The 13,939-nt window shown below is 39.5% G+C and overlaps 1 protein-coding gene across 4 annotated transcripts in view; it reads left to right on the top strand.

The window, feature by feature from the left end:
• Positions 1–243: 243 nt before the first annotated feature.
• Positions 244–13,939, top strand: part of atp2b2 (ATPase plasma membrane Ca2+ transporting 2) — a 927,552-nt gene continuing 913,856 nt past the window's right edge. For 2 of the 4 annotated variants that reach the window (XM_063068192.1, XM_063068182.1), the window contains exon 1: positions 244–375. The gene's annotated coding sequence lies outside the window, so the exon portion shown is untranslated. The remainder of the gene's footprint in view (positions 376–13,939) is intronic. The other 2 variants (XM_063068188.1, XM_063068186.1) reach the window with 2 other exon arrangements.

Below are 13,939 nucleotides of genomic sequence, written 5' to 3'. Positions count from 1 at the left end.
TGCCGCGGAGTGTGCATCTCCCTACCATTATTTCCAACTGTAATTAAACCTTCCGAATCATTCTAAGTAAATGATACCTCATTCTATACCCTCTATAATCAGAGCAACTTTTATTAATGTATTAACTCTTCTGCTTACAACTTCAGTATTTTTCTGCTAAAAAAGCATATATAAATATACATACTGCTTGTGATATGGGTGGTTAGTTGAAGCGCCATTGTGGGTGAGAGTGTTTTTAAATGGGTTTTTTTTGGTGCATTTTTCAGTCAGTCAGAGCTGGGGAGCTGTGGTGACAGCAGCTCTCAGTCACAACACTCAAACACCCACTCACACACAGGAAGCAGCCGGCACCGTCTTAACGCACACACCAAACAGGTAGGAGCAAGAACGTTATTCTTTCTATTGGCACCTCATATTGAACGTGTTAATCTTGTACTATAGGAACGCTGCTGCTCTTTTTAAAAATCTTTTCAGTCTTATTTTGTTTGTTGTCTGACCTTGAGGTGGTGATGATGTACTAGGTGGTATCTAACGCTAATGTTGATCCATTTCACCATGTACAGATTTGAGTTAGCGGGGAAGTGTATCCAGCTTGGGGGAATAGGCGGAAAAATGTTCACGGATAACAGATAGCGCTGTAGTGTCCTCTTTTTTTTGTTATTTTGACATTGAAGTAGAAGGCTGGTTATCCGTTCTGTTTATCCGCGGTGGAGAGCAGTTGCATTCAATTTCTTATTCTTTCTTAGCAATTTTGACTTGATTTTGGATGTTTTTTAGAAGTTATTTAAATACCACCTCATCGGTGTTGGGCAACATCATGTAGATTCTATTAAAGACAACTATGCTTACTGTCAGAAAACGTGTGTAATGTAAACGTGACAACCCAATATGATAATCTAAGTTTTGATGTAGTTTCAGGATCCTGATTCAGATCTTTTCAGAAATAAGTAAGGCATTGTGTTGATAATAATCAGTTATAGAACTAGTACCATGCAGTTAAAAAAAACTTTCTCTGTGGTCAAATTTACATGCAGACCATGTTTCCACATTGTCAACCTTTTAAATAAAAATCGGCTCTGTCTTCCATAAACAAAAATATTTTTTCTTTCAAATGAAGGGGACAGGCGGACTATAGCTTCCAGAATTTATCTGGAAGAATGCAGAGAATAGGTTAATATAATCTTTCTTTAATGTGATTTGAGCTTCCAGTATTCATCAACATTTCATTGTATTTCTCTACACTTGAGACATTCTGGGAAATGTACATATTTTAAAATAAATTGGAAATAATTAGATCTCTGATAGGGATAGGTGTGAGTTAGACAAATGACCAAACTTCTTAATATCTCTTATTTACTGGTAACAAGGGATAATATTAATTACTTGTCCCAGCTGCCCCAACTCCTTTATCAAGAAGTGGTTCTGCTGATCTGGTTTGCTTATTCAATTTACCTCTTGCCCTAAGTGCAAGTTTTACACTTTCTTCCTGGTCTTGCAATTTGGAATAGATTCATTTCTTTATAGACTTTATTTCTGTGCATTTACTCACTTTTCTCTTCAGACTTTACTTGTTAACTTTAAATTATTTAACAGTTTTAATAAGCCATTTGGAAAACTGCAATTACTTGATTCTTAAATGTTTCAAAGTAATATTTGCTTTTCCTTGTTCAATCAATTGATGTAAGATAATGTAACATCCTGCATATTCTACGAAGCAGTATATGGTCACATAATTGGGTATCTCCAACATTTATTGCCTCAGTGCTATAAGGTTGCACTTTTAAATACTAATGACATTGAGAAGTGTTTCTTTTGCCTTTTTATGAATTCAATATGTTAGATTGCAATGTGTCATGTATAAATTAGCAGTGGCTCTTGAGATATTTGTTTGAATATTTAATTAAATGGAAAAATATCCATGCACATTATGAATGCATCACAATAAAGGATGAATATTTAAATTTGGTCATTGTTTGTGCTGTGCCTCTGATTTTTAGAAAACAACATATCAGATCACTAGATCTATGATGTATTCCCCCCACCCCAAGAGTAAAGTTTCACTTTGTAAATAACTAGATGTAACACCTGAGTTCAATGCACCATTTTCTTTTGTGAATAATACAAATCTAGCTTGTATCATACAAATACTAGGTAATGTTTCCAATTCTAAGGGCAAAGCATTTTTGCTAAAGCATAATGGAATTTTATCATGCGTAAAGTGATTGATATTCTGCTCAACCACATGTGCCATCGAGGAAGCAGAGGATTTGCAATCAGAGTTCTGATAATTTTTTAAATATGCTTATGAAGAAAGAATAGTTTGCCATTTATGAAATTTAAAAATAGAAAATGCTGAAATACTCGACAAGTCAATAGCATCTGTGTAGAGAGAAACAGAATTAGCATTAAGTCGATAAGCTTTCATCAGAAAGCTTTTATGAAACATTATACAGAGTGTTATTGTTATGTAGATTTCCATATAAACTGCAGTGATATTAGTTTCACACTTTGCCACATGATGCTTAGCTTTTGCTGGCTTGCTGTCAAGTAGTAGCAAGTTAGTAGTAGCAAATTTGACATGTGGATTAGACTGGACCGATGTCAAATTTTCTCCATTTGGTACTGATGTGACCTTTGATGACTCAGACTTTAAAAGAAAAATGACACAACTAAGTTTTTCTTGGACGTATTTTTGAATTTGGTGAATACAAACACTATGAACGTTCAACAATTTGTATAGCTTTGCACATCTCAGGCTTTAGGCTAGTTAGTAATTTTTAATTTATTAATGTTAGAGCACAGGGGTTCCGAACCTGGGGTCCACGGACCCCTCTGTTAACGGTAAGGCTTCATGGAATAAAGAAGGTTGGGAGCCCCTACTCTGGAGAATTACTGCTAAGCATCATAGCTATATAAAAAAATTGTATGTACTATGCAATAACCCCAATATTGGCTTCAATATTATTGCATTTCTTGTGAAGAAAAGGCCAAAATTCATCCCTTCTTTTGGCTTTGTCTCAGCTTTACGTGATAGAATAAAATCTCCATCCTCACCCAAATAAGGTCAGGCCAGGAGTAAATCATCTGAAATACTCCTAACCTCTGTAATTTCAACAAGACCTGTAATGAAAATAAATATGATATCAAGATCCCTGACCTCAAATGATCAAAAGAATCATTGGAAGTTTTGTGTAATTCTGCTTGAAGGGCTAGGTTACTTCAATGTGAAAGTTCCTTTATATGAAAGTTTTGTCTGCTTAAGCTGTGTCAGGATGTTTTAATTTTATACACGAGATGAGTTTGAAGTCAAGGGACAGCGCTTGCTATCATTTACCGTTTGTGTTTTAGTGGAAAAATGCTAAGTATGATTACCTAAGCAAATGTGTAGGAAGGAAAGATTAGTTGGCTATTTGATTATTACTATAATTGGTTCAGCGTAACATTGTGGGCTGAAAAGCCCATTCCTGTGCTGTACTATTCTATGTCCAAAACATTATTGATTTTAGTTATTTATGCTTAAATGCTTCATTACAAAATTATATTCTAATGGATATTTTGGTAACCCTGCTGCCATGAGTGATTTGTTTTTGGATGCACAAATAGAATTTCTCACATGTTTGTCAAAGCAACGTGGCTATCCCTTGAATTAGGAATTGCTTTTGAAGAATTGTAAAGTGTCCCCATTTCCCATTCAAGCATTCAGTAAATTGCAGACAATTTTTTATTAAAAATTTAAACATTAAGCTATCCCTGCAATGTAATACCACAGTAATGAACAGAATAAATGATTATAATATGTTTCAGCTGCCAACCTTTTTCAAATACCAAAATATTTTAAACATTTAATAAGTAGCATTCAATCCTATTACTCTCTACACAAATGAAGTGGCAGATATATTACCACTCCCAATATTAATGCAAATAACTTTGTTATGCACTTGAATGCAGAAGCGATGTCTGAACTTCTGCCTCTGGAATGTGCCAACCTGATCTCACTTGATTTCCATCCATAGTATGAAGACTCTCATAATGCACCAGGAAGAATACAACTTCAGTTTTAATTCTGTTTTAGTAGGTGAGGTTGATTTGATGAAAATGTTTAAAATCTTGTTAATGGTATGAGCAACCAGATGATGGATCAATACCAGCTCTCCGAGTGTAAAATAGCATCTAGTAGAGGGAAGCTCTGAACGTAGCCTGACAGCTGGAATTGAAATATACTGATCTATAGGTGTATTTAGTATTCTTCTCTGCTTGTTTAATGTAATCGAGAATGATAGAGCATAGAACACTCAAGCATAGTTCAGGTCCTTCAGCCTATCATATATGCTGACCACTTCTCACTGAAACCCCTCGAATATTGAAAAGCCTAAATAGACTGGACATGGAGAGGATGTTTCCTATAGTGGGAGGGTCTAAGACCGGAGGGCACAGCCTCAGAATACAAGGATGTCCCTTTAGAACAGAGATGAGAGGAATTTCTTTAGCTAGTGATTGGTGAATCTGTGGAATCTGTTGCCACAGATGGCTGCAGAAGCCAAGTCATTGGGTATATTTAAAGCACAAACTGATGGGTTCATGAGTAGTTAGGGGGAGAAGGCAGAAGAATAGGTTTGAGAGGAATAATAAATCAGCCACGATGGAAGGGTGGAGCAGACGCATTCAGCTGAACAGCCCAATTCTACTCCTATGTCTTATGGTCTTTTAACCTACTCTTAAGATGAATTTAACCATTTGGGCTATGTAGGAGGAAAGGGTTAGATTCCTACTCATGAATATGAGGATGTGTGTACAATTACCTCCCTGGGTTTGGAAAGTCCAACGTAAGCCAAGACAACAATTTAAAAGAAAATCTGTTTGTCGCTAGCTTGTGATTGAGATCCAAGCAGCTGTTGTGTTTTTAAAATCTAAATATATAATTGGAAGGTGCTTTCTTTTTGGAAGCAGAGCATTCGAGTTATCTTGATTGGAAAATACCAATGCTGACAGCAATAAATATTAATGCTGATTGGGCTGCTGGCAACTTTCGATGCAAAGTTCCTTGCCTTAGACACAAATTTCCCTTAATTGCTGGATCACTTGTAGAGCCATTTGAGGATGCAGTGGCTGGAAATGGAGTTTTTACAAGGCTGCTCAGAAGGCACAAACAATTTTTTTTTGAAAAGCGACACATTTTGATTCTTGTGTTACTGAGAAAAGAAAGTAAATTCATTAGAGTAAATTACCATTACTGTTAATCTCATTGTGATTTAAAAATTAGCACAAGTGATCCTTAAAGTTCTAATGCATAATCTTTTGGATGGCTAACTGTACTAATTACTACTTGCTATTCATTACACCACTGGCATTTAGGCAGCAGTGAAAGTCCTCCATCTCTGGTGGTGTTCAAGACTTCCTTCATGGCAGTAGCTTTCTTTTGGTTTTCACTACTGTCAGCCATTCAAGTCCCAGGTAGAGGCTCAGGAATACCGTCATTTGACAGTAGAAGGATTCTCCATTGCTGTTTCCACAAGAATTTTGTTTTACCAGTCAGGGTAGTTAGTCCTGAGCTCAACCCCCATGCTTGGACTGGTGGACCACTCTTAGTCTGGCCTCTACTCGTAGACCTGTTTGGCATGGGTGACTCTACCAAGAGCCAACACGTAAAGCTCTGACACCAATCAGCATAGCTGTCTGGCTCTTTGAGACACGTAAGCCTCCAAACCACAACAAGGTTGTGGTCTTCTTGGAGGAATCATGACTACCTTGCACTTTTATCACTTGCCTACTTCACAGAATTTGGATATTGTATACAGGCTGACCTGCATTCCTTGTGACAGGACAAGAAAGCCACAATTTAATTAGCATTGGTGTCTTATGATCATCGATAACATGCAAGGTGTAGTCCTAAGCAATAGACCCAGCAATGAGAACACTGCAGTAGCATGCACTTGGGGTTCATATTGAGCAATGTCATTGTCAGTTCTGTAAAGTTAATTTTACAAGTGTGGAGTCTCATTCTGCACTTGGTTAAATGTTTTGATTTAACATTCTGATTTTAACATATTGTGGCTCAGTGCAAATCTTTCAATTATTGTTAGAATTCTGAAGACCATTCTTAGCTTTTGCACATTGCAATTGAGGTCTTTCTGATGCCTGATGGTTCAGTTGCCAAATTTGTATTGTGTTATTTGGTTGCAGTTTTTGGTTTGATGAGGTATTGACACCACTCCAATTCAATGATAATGTTTAATTTAAGATAAACATTGGACCATTGAATGCAAATTGTAAGATGCAGTGCCTAATGAAGTAGTTCTTTTCATTCCACTTAACGTAATGACCTTGCTTTATTAGGGATAGTCAATATTGCTTTGCGAAGGGTTGGTCTTGCCTTTGAGTTTTTTTTTGAGAAGGTGACAAAACAACTCGATGAGGGTAGATATATCAAAGTAGCGTATATAGATTTTAGTCAGACATGTGGCAAGGCTCTCCACGGTAGGATCACTCAGAAAGTCAGTAGGCAGAGAAATATGGTTGCGTGGGTTTGGAATTGGCTTGCTCAAAGAAGGCAGAGGAAAGAGATGGAAAGCATTCTGTCTGGAAGTCAGTGACTAGTAGTGTTTCACACTGCTGTGGGACCTCTGTTCTTTGTTGCTTTTATAAATGACTTGCATAAGGAAATGCAGGGGTGAGTTATTAAGTTTGCTGAGAACACAAAAGTTGGAAGTGTTGTAGATCACACAGAAGGTTGTTGAAGGCTACAACAGGATATAGAGGATGCAAAGTTGAGCAGAGACATAGTAGATGGAGATCAATCCAGAAGAATGTGAAATGATGGGCATTGGAAGACTGAACATGAAGGCAGAGTACAAGGTTAATGTCAGGATATCTTAGTAATGTGGAGGCACAGTGAGCTCTTGGGGTCCAAGTCCCTAGGTCCCTCAAAGTTGCCACGGAAGTTAATGGTGTGGTTAAGAAAGGCTATAGTGTGTTGGTCTTCATCAGTGTGGGGCAGAGTTCAAGAGTTGAGAGGTAATATTGCAGCTCAACAAACGCTGGCGAGATCACATTTGGAATATTGTGTTCTGGTCTGATAACTTCATTATAAGAAGGATGAGGAAGTTTTAGGGAGGGTGCAGAGGAAATTTACCACAGTGCTAGCTGAATTAGAAAGCGTGTCTTATGAGGAAAGTCTGAGTGAGCTAGGGCTTTTCTCCAGGGAGTGATGGAGGATGAGGTGTGACTTGATAGAGTTGTATAAGATTAAGTAAGACATAGATAGTGAATAGTCAACACCTTCTTGCCAGGCAACAATGCCCAACACCAGAGTGCGTCCAGTTAAGATGAGAGGAAGAAAGTTTTGGGGAGATAGCGGAGTAAGGTTTTACATACAGTGATGCATGTTTAACATACACTCCTGGGGGTGGTGGTAGAGACTGGTATATTAGAGACATTGAGTAGACTCTTAGATGGAGACATGAATGTAGGAAAATGGAAGGTTGTGGCTGTGCGGGAGGGAAGGGTTAGATTGATAGTGGAGTAGTTTATACAGGTTGGCACAACATCCCGAGCCAAAGGGCCCATGCTGTGCTGTACTTTTTCAATGATCTTTGTTTTTGTGATATCACACTGGAGGAATATTGTATCATTTCTTAATGCATGCATTACTAAATGATAATAAAAGAGGACTGTGTGTCCTCAGAATCTAATCTAATCTTTGTAATGACCTTTTCTATAAAAGCGATTTGTCATCTGGGGGAAGCCCAATGTATCAAATAACAAGAGAATTGTAAACACGAGAAAGACTGCAGGTGCTGGAGGAACTCGGGTCAGGCAGCATCTATGGAAATGTTTTCTGAGACTGAGACCCTCCTTCAGGACCGAGGAAGATGGGGGAAGACACCAGACTAAAAAGATGGGTGAGTGGTAGGAGGTTAGCTAGACGTTGATAGGTGAAACGAGGTGAGTTGGAAAGATCAAGGGCTGGAGAAGAAGGAATCTGATAAGTGAGGAGAGTGGACCTTAGAAGGAGGGGACACAGGGGGAGGTGATAGGTAGGTGAGAAGAGGTAAGATGCTAGAGTGGGGAATTATAAATTTTAATTTGAGAATGTGCTATTTTAACTTTCAAATGGAAGTTGATTTCTGATGGCTGATACTTTGACAAAATTAGTAGATTGACATAATCACTTGTGAGGCTCATGTTTAACACAGATAAGTAGTGCTACTGTGATGCTTGGGATAATTAGTGTTATGGTTCATCACACTGATGAATCAGTCATAACAATTAATGTGACATCTTTTTACACTGGATTCTGTACAATGGTACGCAAGGCTTATTTACCAATAAGAAAACTTGATGTCACTACTTTGAAATTGGGGAATCGGACAATTTCTAAAGGAATCAAGGAAATAATGGGCCAATTAAATGCATAAATTCTTTCTTCACAAAGGAGAGCAAATAACATTCCAAAATACTTGGGGAACACAGGGTGCAGTGAGAACAATAGATATCTTAAAGGGGTGGTGCGTCAGGAAGCGGGTGTCCATCATCAAGGATCATCACCACCCAGAACATGCCCCCTTCACACTGTTACCATCGGAAAGGAGGTACAGAAGCCTGAAGGAACACACTCAGCGATTCAGAAATAGCTTCTTCTCCTCCGCCATCCGATTTCCAAATGGACATTGAACCCTTGAAGCAACACACATCAAAGTTGCTGGGGAACGCAGCAGGCCAGGCAGCATCTCTAGGAAGAGGTACAGTCGACGTTTCAGGCCGAAACCCTCCGTCAGGACCAGCAACTTTGATGTGTGTTGCTTGAACTTCCAGCATCTGCAGAATTCCTGTTGTTTGCGTTTTTAAATTGAACCCTTGAACACTACCTCACCACTTTTTATTTCTATTATTTTGCACTATTTATATTAACTTAACTATTTAATTGACTTATATACTTAATATAACTCAGTTTTTCTGTGTATTTATTTAGCACGTATTTCAACGTACTGCTGCAGTAAAGTTAACAAATTTCACAATATATGCTGGTGATACTAATTCTGATTCATCCGGAAATATTTATTTGGAAATTCGGTGACATTGAAAAGCAAAAATAAAATCTACAGGGTCTAATAGTTTATGTACCCAGAATACTTTGGAAAGTGGTTTACAACAATAATGAAGGCATTGCTAGGCATTTTACAAAGTTCTATAGGCCCTGGAACTACTCCAGTTGATTGGAGGGTTGCTAATGTAACCATACCATTTAACAAAGAAGATGAAGAGGAAATTTGAATTAGCGTGATGTTGGTAGTTGGAAATGATGGAGTCCACTTTCAAAGATGCAGTAGTATAGGATTTGGAAAGTAGCAAGTCGGCTTGGGTTTAAGAATGTGTGATAAATGTTTTGAGAATACAACCAGGATAGATTATGGGAAAGACGCGCAACATGCTGGAGGAATTCAGCAGGACGAAGTCCTGATGAAGGATCTCAGCCCGAAATGTTGACTGTTAGTTTCCACGGATGCTGCCCAACCTGCTGAGTTCCTCCAGCGTGTTGTGCGTGTTGCTCTGACCCCAGCACCTGCAGAGTATTTTGCATTATAGATGATGGGGAACTAGAAGATGTACATTTGGACTTTGAGAAGGCATTCAGTAATGAATCTGTACTCTCGGACAAGATTTTAAATGCAGAGGTTCCCAACCTTCTTTATGCCGTGGAGCATTGCCATTAACCGAGGGGTCCTGAGACCCTAAGTTGGGAACCCCCGGTTTAATATAATTTCCAGTATACAAATATGAAGGAGAACAAAATAATTGTTATGATGGATCTGATACAGCACAAAAAAAAATAAAGAGCACAATAATAAAAACACAATAAATATTAATATATGAGACAGTTTATGTACATTGTATGCCCATACTGTGCTGCTAGGTACAGGAGCATCTGTATGTAAGGCGACCCTGACAGTAAATGACAAAGTAGTTATGGCTGGGAATACGGTAGTGTTGATCGGACTTGCTGTTTGAGGAAAGTAAATGTTTTTGAGTCTGGTGCCCTAGTATGCATGCTATGTAACCTCCTTCCTTGATGGGAGTTGGATAAACAGCCAATGAGCAGGATCCTTCTTGATGTTACTGGCCCTTTTCCAACACATTTCTGTATATATGTCCTTGATATCAGATAGGTTAGTGCCGGTGGTGTGTTGGGCAGTTTTGACTATCCTTTGTAGAGTCTTCCTTTCTGTTGCAGGGCAGTTTCTGGACCATGCAGTGATGCAGCATGTTAGGATGCTCTCTACTGTACATCTGTAGAAGGACACAAGTATTTTGCATAGTCTAGCTCTCTTCAGCCTCCTCAGAAAGTAGATGCATTGTTGAGTTTTTCCTGATTGTGTAGGATGTATTCTGGGACCATGAGAGGTTGTGTGAGATGTGCATTCCTAGGAGTTTGAAACTGCTCGCAGTTCCACTGCTGATGTAAAGAGGATGTAAAATCAAAACGTGGGATTGGGGGAAAGATGCTGCCTTTGTGAATGAACTGGTTTGAGGATGAGAAACTGAGTATGAATAAATTTGTTGTTTCTGCGTGGTAGGCAGTGATAAGTGAGTTACTACAGGAATCAGTCTCAGGACTCCATCTTCTGCAGGATTGTGGCCTGTGATGATTTTGCAAAGGAACTTCAGTCTGATTTGGACTTGATGAAAATGTATAACATCTGCTATGCATTTACACACAATGCAATAAGTATGAGTAATGCACTTTGGACACAAAACAGAAAGAAAAGAAAAGAGGGAGATGCAACAAAACCTGGGAAATCTTGTGCACTAGGTTGATGAAACTAAGCATGAAGGTGCACCAAAGTCTACTCGGAGAGCAGCAAGTCACCATGGATTTATGAAAGAGATGTCATGTATGACAAATTATGCATGAGAAGTCAATGAGCCAAGTCTCACCAGGGGATTGGAGGTGGAGAGGGCCCTTAGTATTACCATATCTGAGGATCAGTCCTGGAACCAGGACATTTGTGCCATCACAAGGAAGGCATGATATTGCCTCCACTTGTTGTGCAGTTAGAACATAAAACAGTATATGGATCAGCCCTTTGGCCTACAATGTTGTGCTGAACCAAATACATTAGTAATTAAATAGCCAAACTAATCTAATCTCTTCTGCCTGCACGATGTCCATATCCCTCCCATTTTACTCACAATGTAGTAGAGCAACTTTATCCATGGGCATTATAGTCTGGTACATTCTAGGACATTATGAACAGCTAAAAATATTTCATTCGGAGCTCCATCTGATATGCATTTTCAAGGTCACTATGTTATTTCAAAACTTTTCACTGTTTAACACCCATAAATTATTAAAGTTAGAATAAAATAAATTATAAAGTTAGCCTTGGGATATGAATAGGGAAAAAATTCATACATCCAAAGCAGTCAAATATCTAACAGTCTCTTGTGGAGAACTACAGCTCAGCTTAGCTGTCAGTGTCTGTGTACCATTTTCTTGTGATTATAAACACAAGAGGTTGTGCAGGTGCTGGAAATCCAGAGTAACACACAAAATGCAGGAGGAACTTAGCAGGTCGGGTAGCATCTGTGGAGGTTAATAAACAGTCAGTGATTCGGGCCACACCCTTCAACAGGACTGGAAAGGAAGTGGGGGGGGGGAAGAAGCCAGAATATGAAGATGGGGTGGAGGGGTAGGAGTGCAAGCTGAAAGGAGATACGTGAAGTGTGAGGGGGCAGATAGGTAGGTGGGGAGAGGGGTTTGAAGCGACAAGCAGGAATGTGATGGGTGGAAAACTTAAAAGGCTGAAGAAGGAGGAATCTGAAAAGACTGGACCACAGGAGAAAAGGGGAGGAGGAGGGGCACCAGAGAAAGAGGTGATAGACAGGTGAAAAGAAGAGAAAAGGAGCCAAAATAGGGCATGGAAAAAGAGAAAAAATTACCAGAAGTTGGAAAAATCAGAGTTCATGCTGTCAGGTTGGAGGTTACCCAAACAGATTATGAGGTGTTGCTTCTCCAACCCGAGAGTAGCTTCATCATGGCAGTAGAGAACGCCGTAGACTGACATGTCGGAAGGGAGATTAGAATAAAAATAGTTGGCCAGTGGGAAATCCTCCCTATTCCTGATGGAGTGAAGGCGCCTGACAAAGCGGTCCCCCAAGTACATCGAGTTTCACCAGTGTAGAGGAAACCACATGGGAAACACGGGATACAGTAGTTGACCCTTTCAGACTCGCAGATGAAGTGTTTTCTTGCCTGGAAGGATTGTTTGGGGACCTGAATGATGAGGGAAAGAGATCAATGGGCAGGTCTAGCAATGCAGGGATAAATGCAGGAAGGGAGGGACAGGTGAAAAAGGAAATCGTGAAGAGAGCGATCGACGCGGAAAGTGGTGGGGAGTAAAGATGTGTTTGGTGGTAGGATCCCATTGAAGATGGGAGAACTTGTGGTGAATGATGTGCTGGATGCAGAGGCTCATGAGGTGTAGGCAAGGACAAGAGAAACTCCTGTTAAGGCAACGGGAGGATGAGGTGAGGGTGGATTTCTTTTATTAGCCCTGTTTTAACCAGTTCTAAGAATGATTCCTTAAATAAGCAATGCAATGTAGTAGAGCGACCATGATATTAAACCATGGAATGCCCCTTATTGAGCGACCATAAGATATAGGAGCAGAACTGGGCAACTCGGCCCAATTAGCCTGCTCTGCTATTCCATCATGACTGATTGATTATCCTTCTCAATCCCATTCACCTGCTTTCCCGCCCCCCCCCCACAACCTTTGATACCCTGACTAACCAAGAACCTATCAACCTCTGCTTTAAATATACCCAATGACTTGTATCCACAGCCATCTGTGGCAAAGAATTCCACAGATTCACCCCCCTCTGGCTAAAGAAGTTCCATCTCATCTCTATGCTTAGCTGGATGTCCCTCTATTCTGAGGCTGTGCGTAGATTCATTCATTGTAGGAAACAACCTCCCTACGTGCACCCTGTCTATGCCTTTCAATGTTCAAGAGGTTTCAATAAGATTTTCCCACCACCAATCTTCTAAACTCATGTGAGTACAGACCCAGAACTATCAAAATATTCTCATACGTAATCTATTCATTCTAGGAATCGTTTTTGTGAACCTCCTCTGGACCTCTCCTATGTTAGCATATCTTTTAGACAAGATGAGCAAAACTGCTCACAATACTTCATATGTAGTGTGGCCAATGCCTTATAACTTTTATATTCTAGTGCTATTGAAATGAATGCTAACATTGCACTTGCCTTCCTTACCACTGACTCAACTTGCAAATTAACCTTTAAGAAATCCTGCACAAGGGCTCCCAAGTCCCTTTGCATCTCTGATTTTTGAGTTTTCTCCCCATTTAGAAACTAGTCTATGCATTTATTCCTTCTATAAAAGTGCATGACCACACACTTCCCTAGCTATATTCCATCTGCCACTACTTTACCCATTCTCCCAATCTGTCCAAATCATTCTGCAGAGATCCCTGCTTCCTTAACACTACCAATCCAGCTATCTTTGTATCATTTGTAAACTTGGCCACAAAGCCATCAATCCTGAAATCTAAATCGTTGGTATAGTATGAAAAGAAGCAGTCACAATACTAACCACTGTAGAATATCACCAGTCACCAGCAGCCAACCAGAATTGACCACATTTATTCTGACTCTTTGCCTCCTACCAATCAGCCAATCTTCTATCCATGCCAGTATCTTTCCTGTAATACCGTGGGCTTATCTTGTTAAGCAGGCTCTTCTGTGGCACCTTATTAAATGTCTTCCGAAACTTCAAGTAAAGAAAACCACCAACTCTATGTCTATCCTACCTGTTATTTCCTCAAAGAATTCCAACAGATTTGTCGGGCAAGATTTCTCCTTGATAAAACCATGCTGACTTGGGCATATTTATCATGTGCTTTTAAGTACCCCG

The sequence above is a fragment of the Mobula hypostoma genome, chromosome 15 (genome assembly GCF_963921235.1).
Source record: "Mobula hypostoma chromosome 15, sMobHyp1.1, whole genome shotgun sequence".
Taxonomy (NCBI): domain Eukaryota; kingdom Metazoa; phylum Chordata; class Chondrichthyes; order Myliobatiformes; family Myliobatidae; genus Mobula; species Mobula hypostoma.
This window is presented reverse-complemented; position numbering and strand designations above follow the sequence as displayed.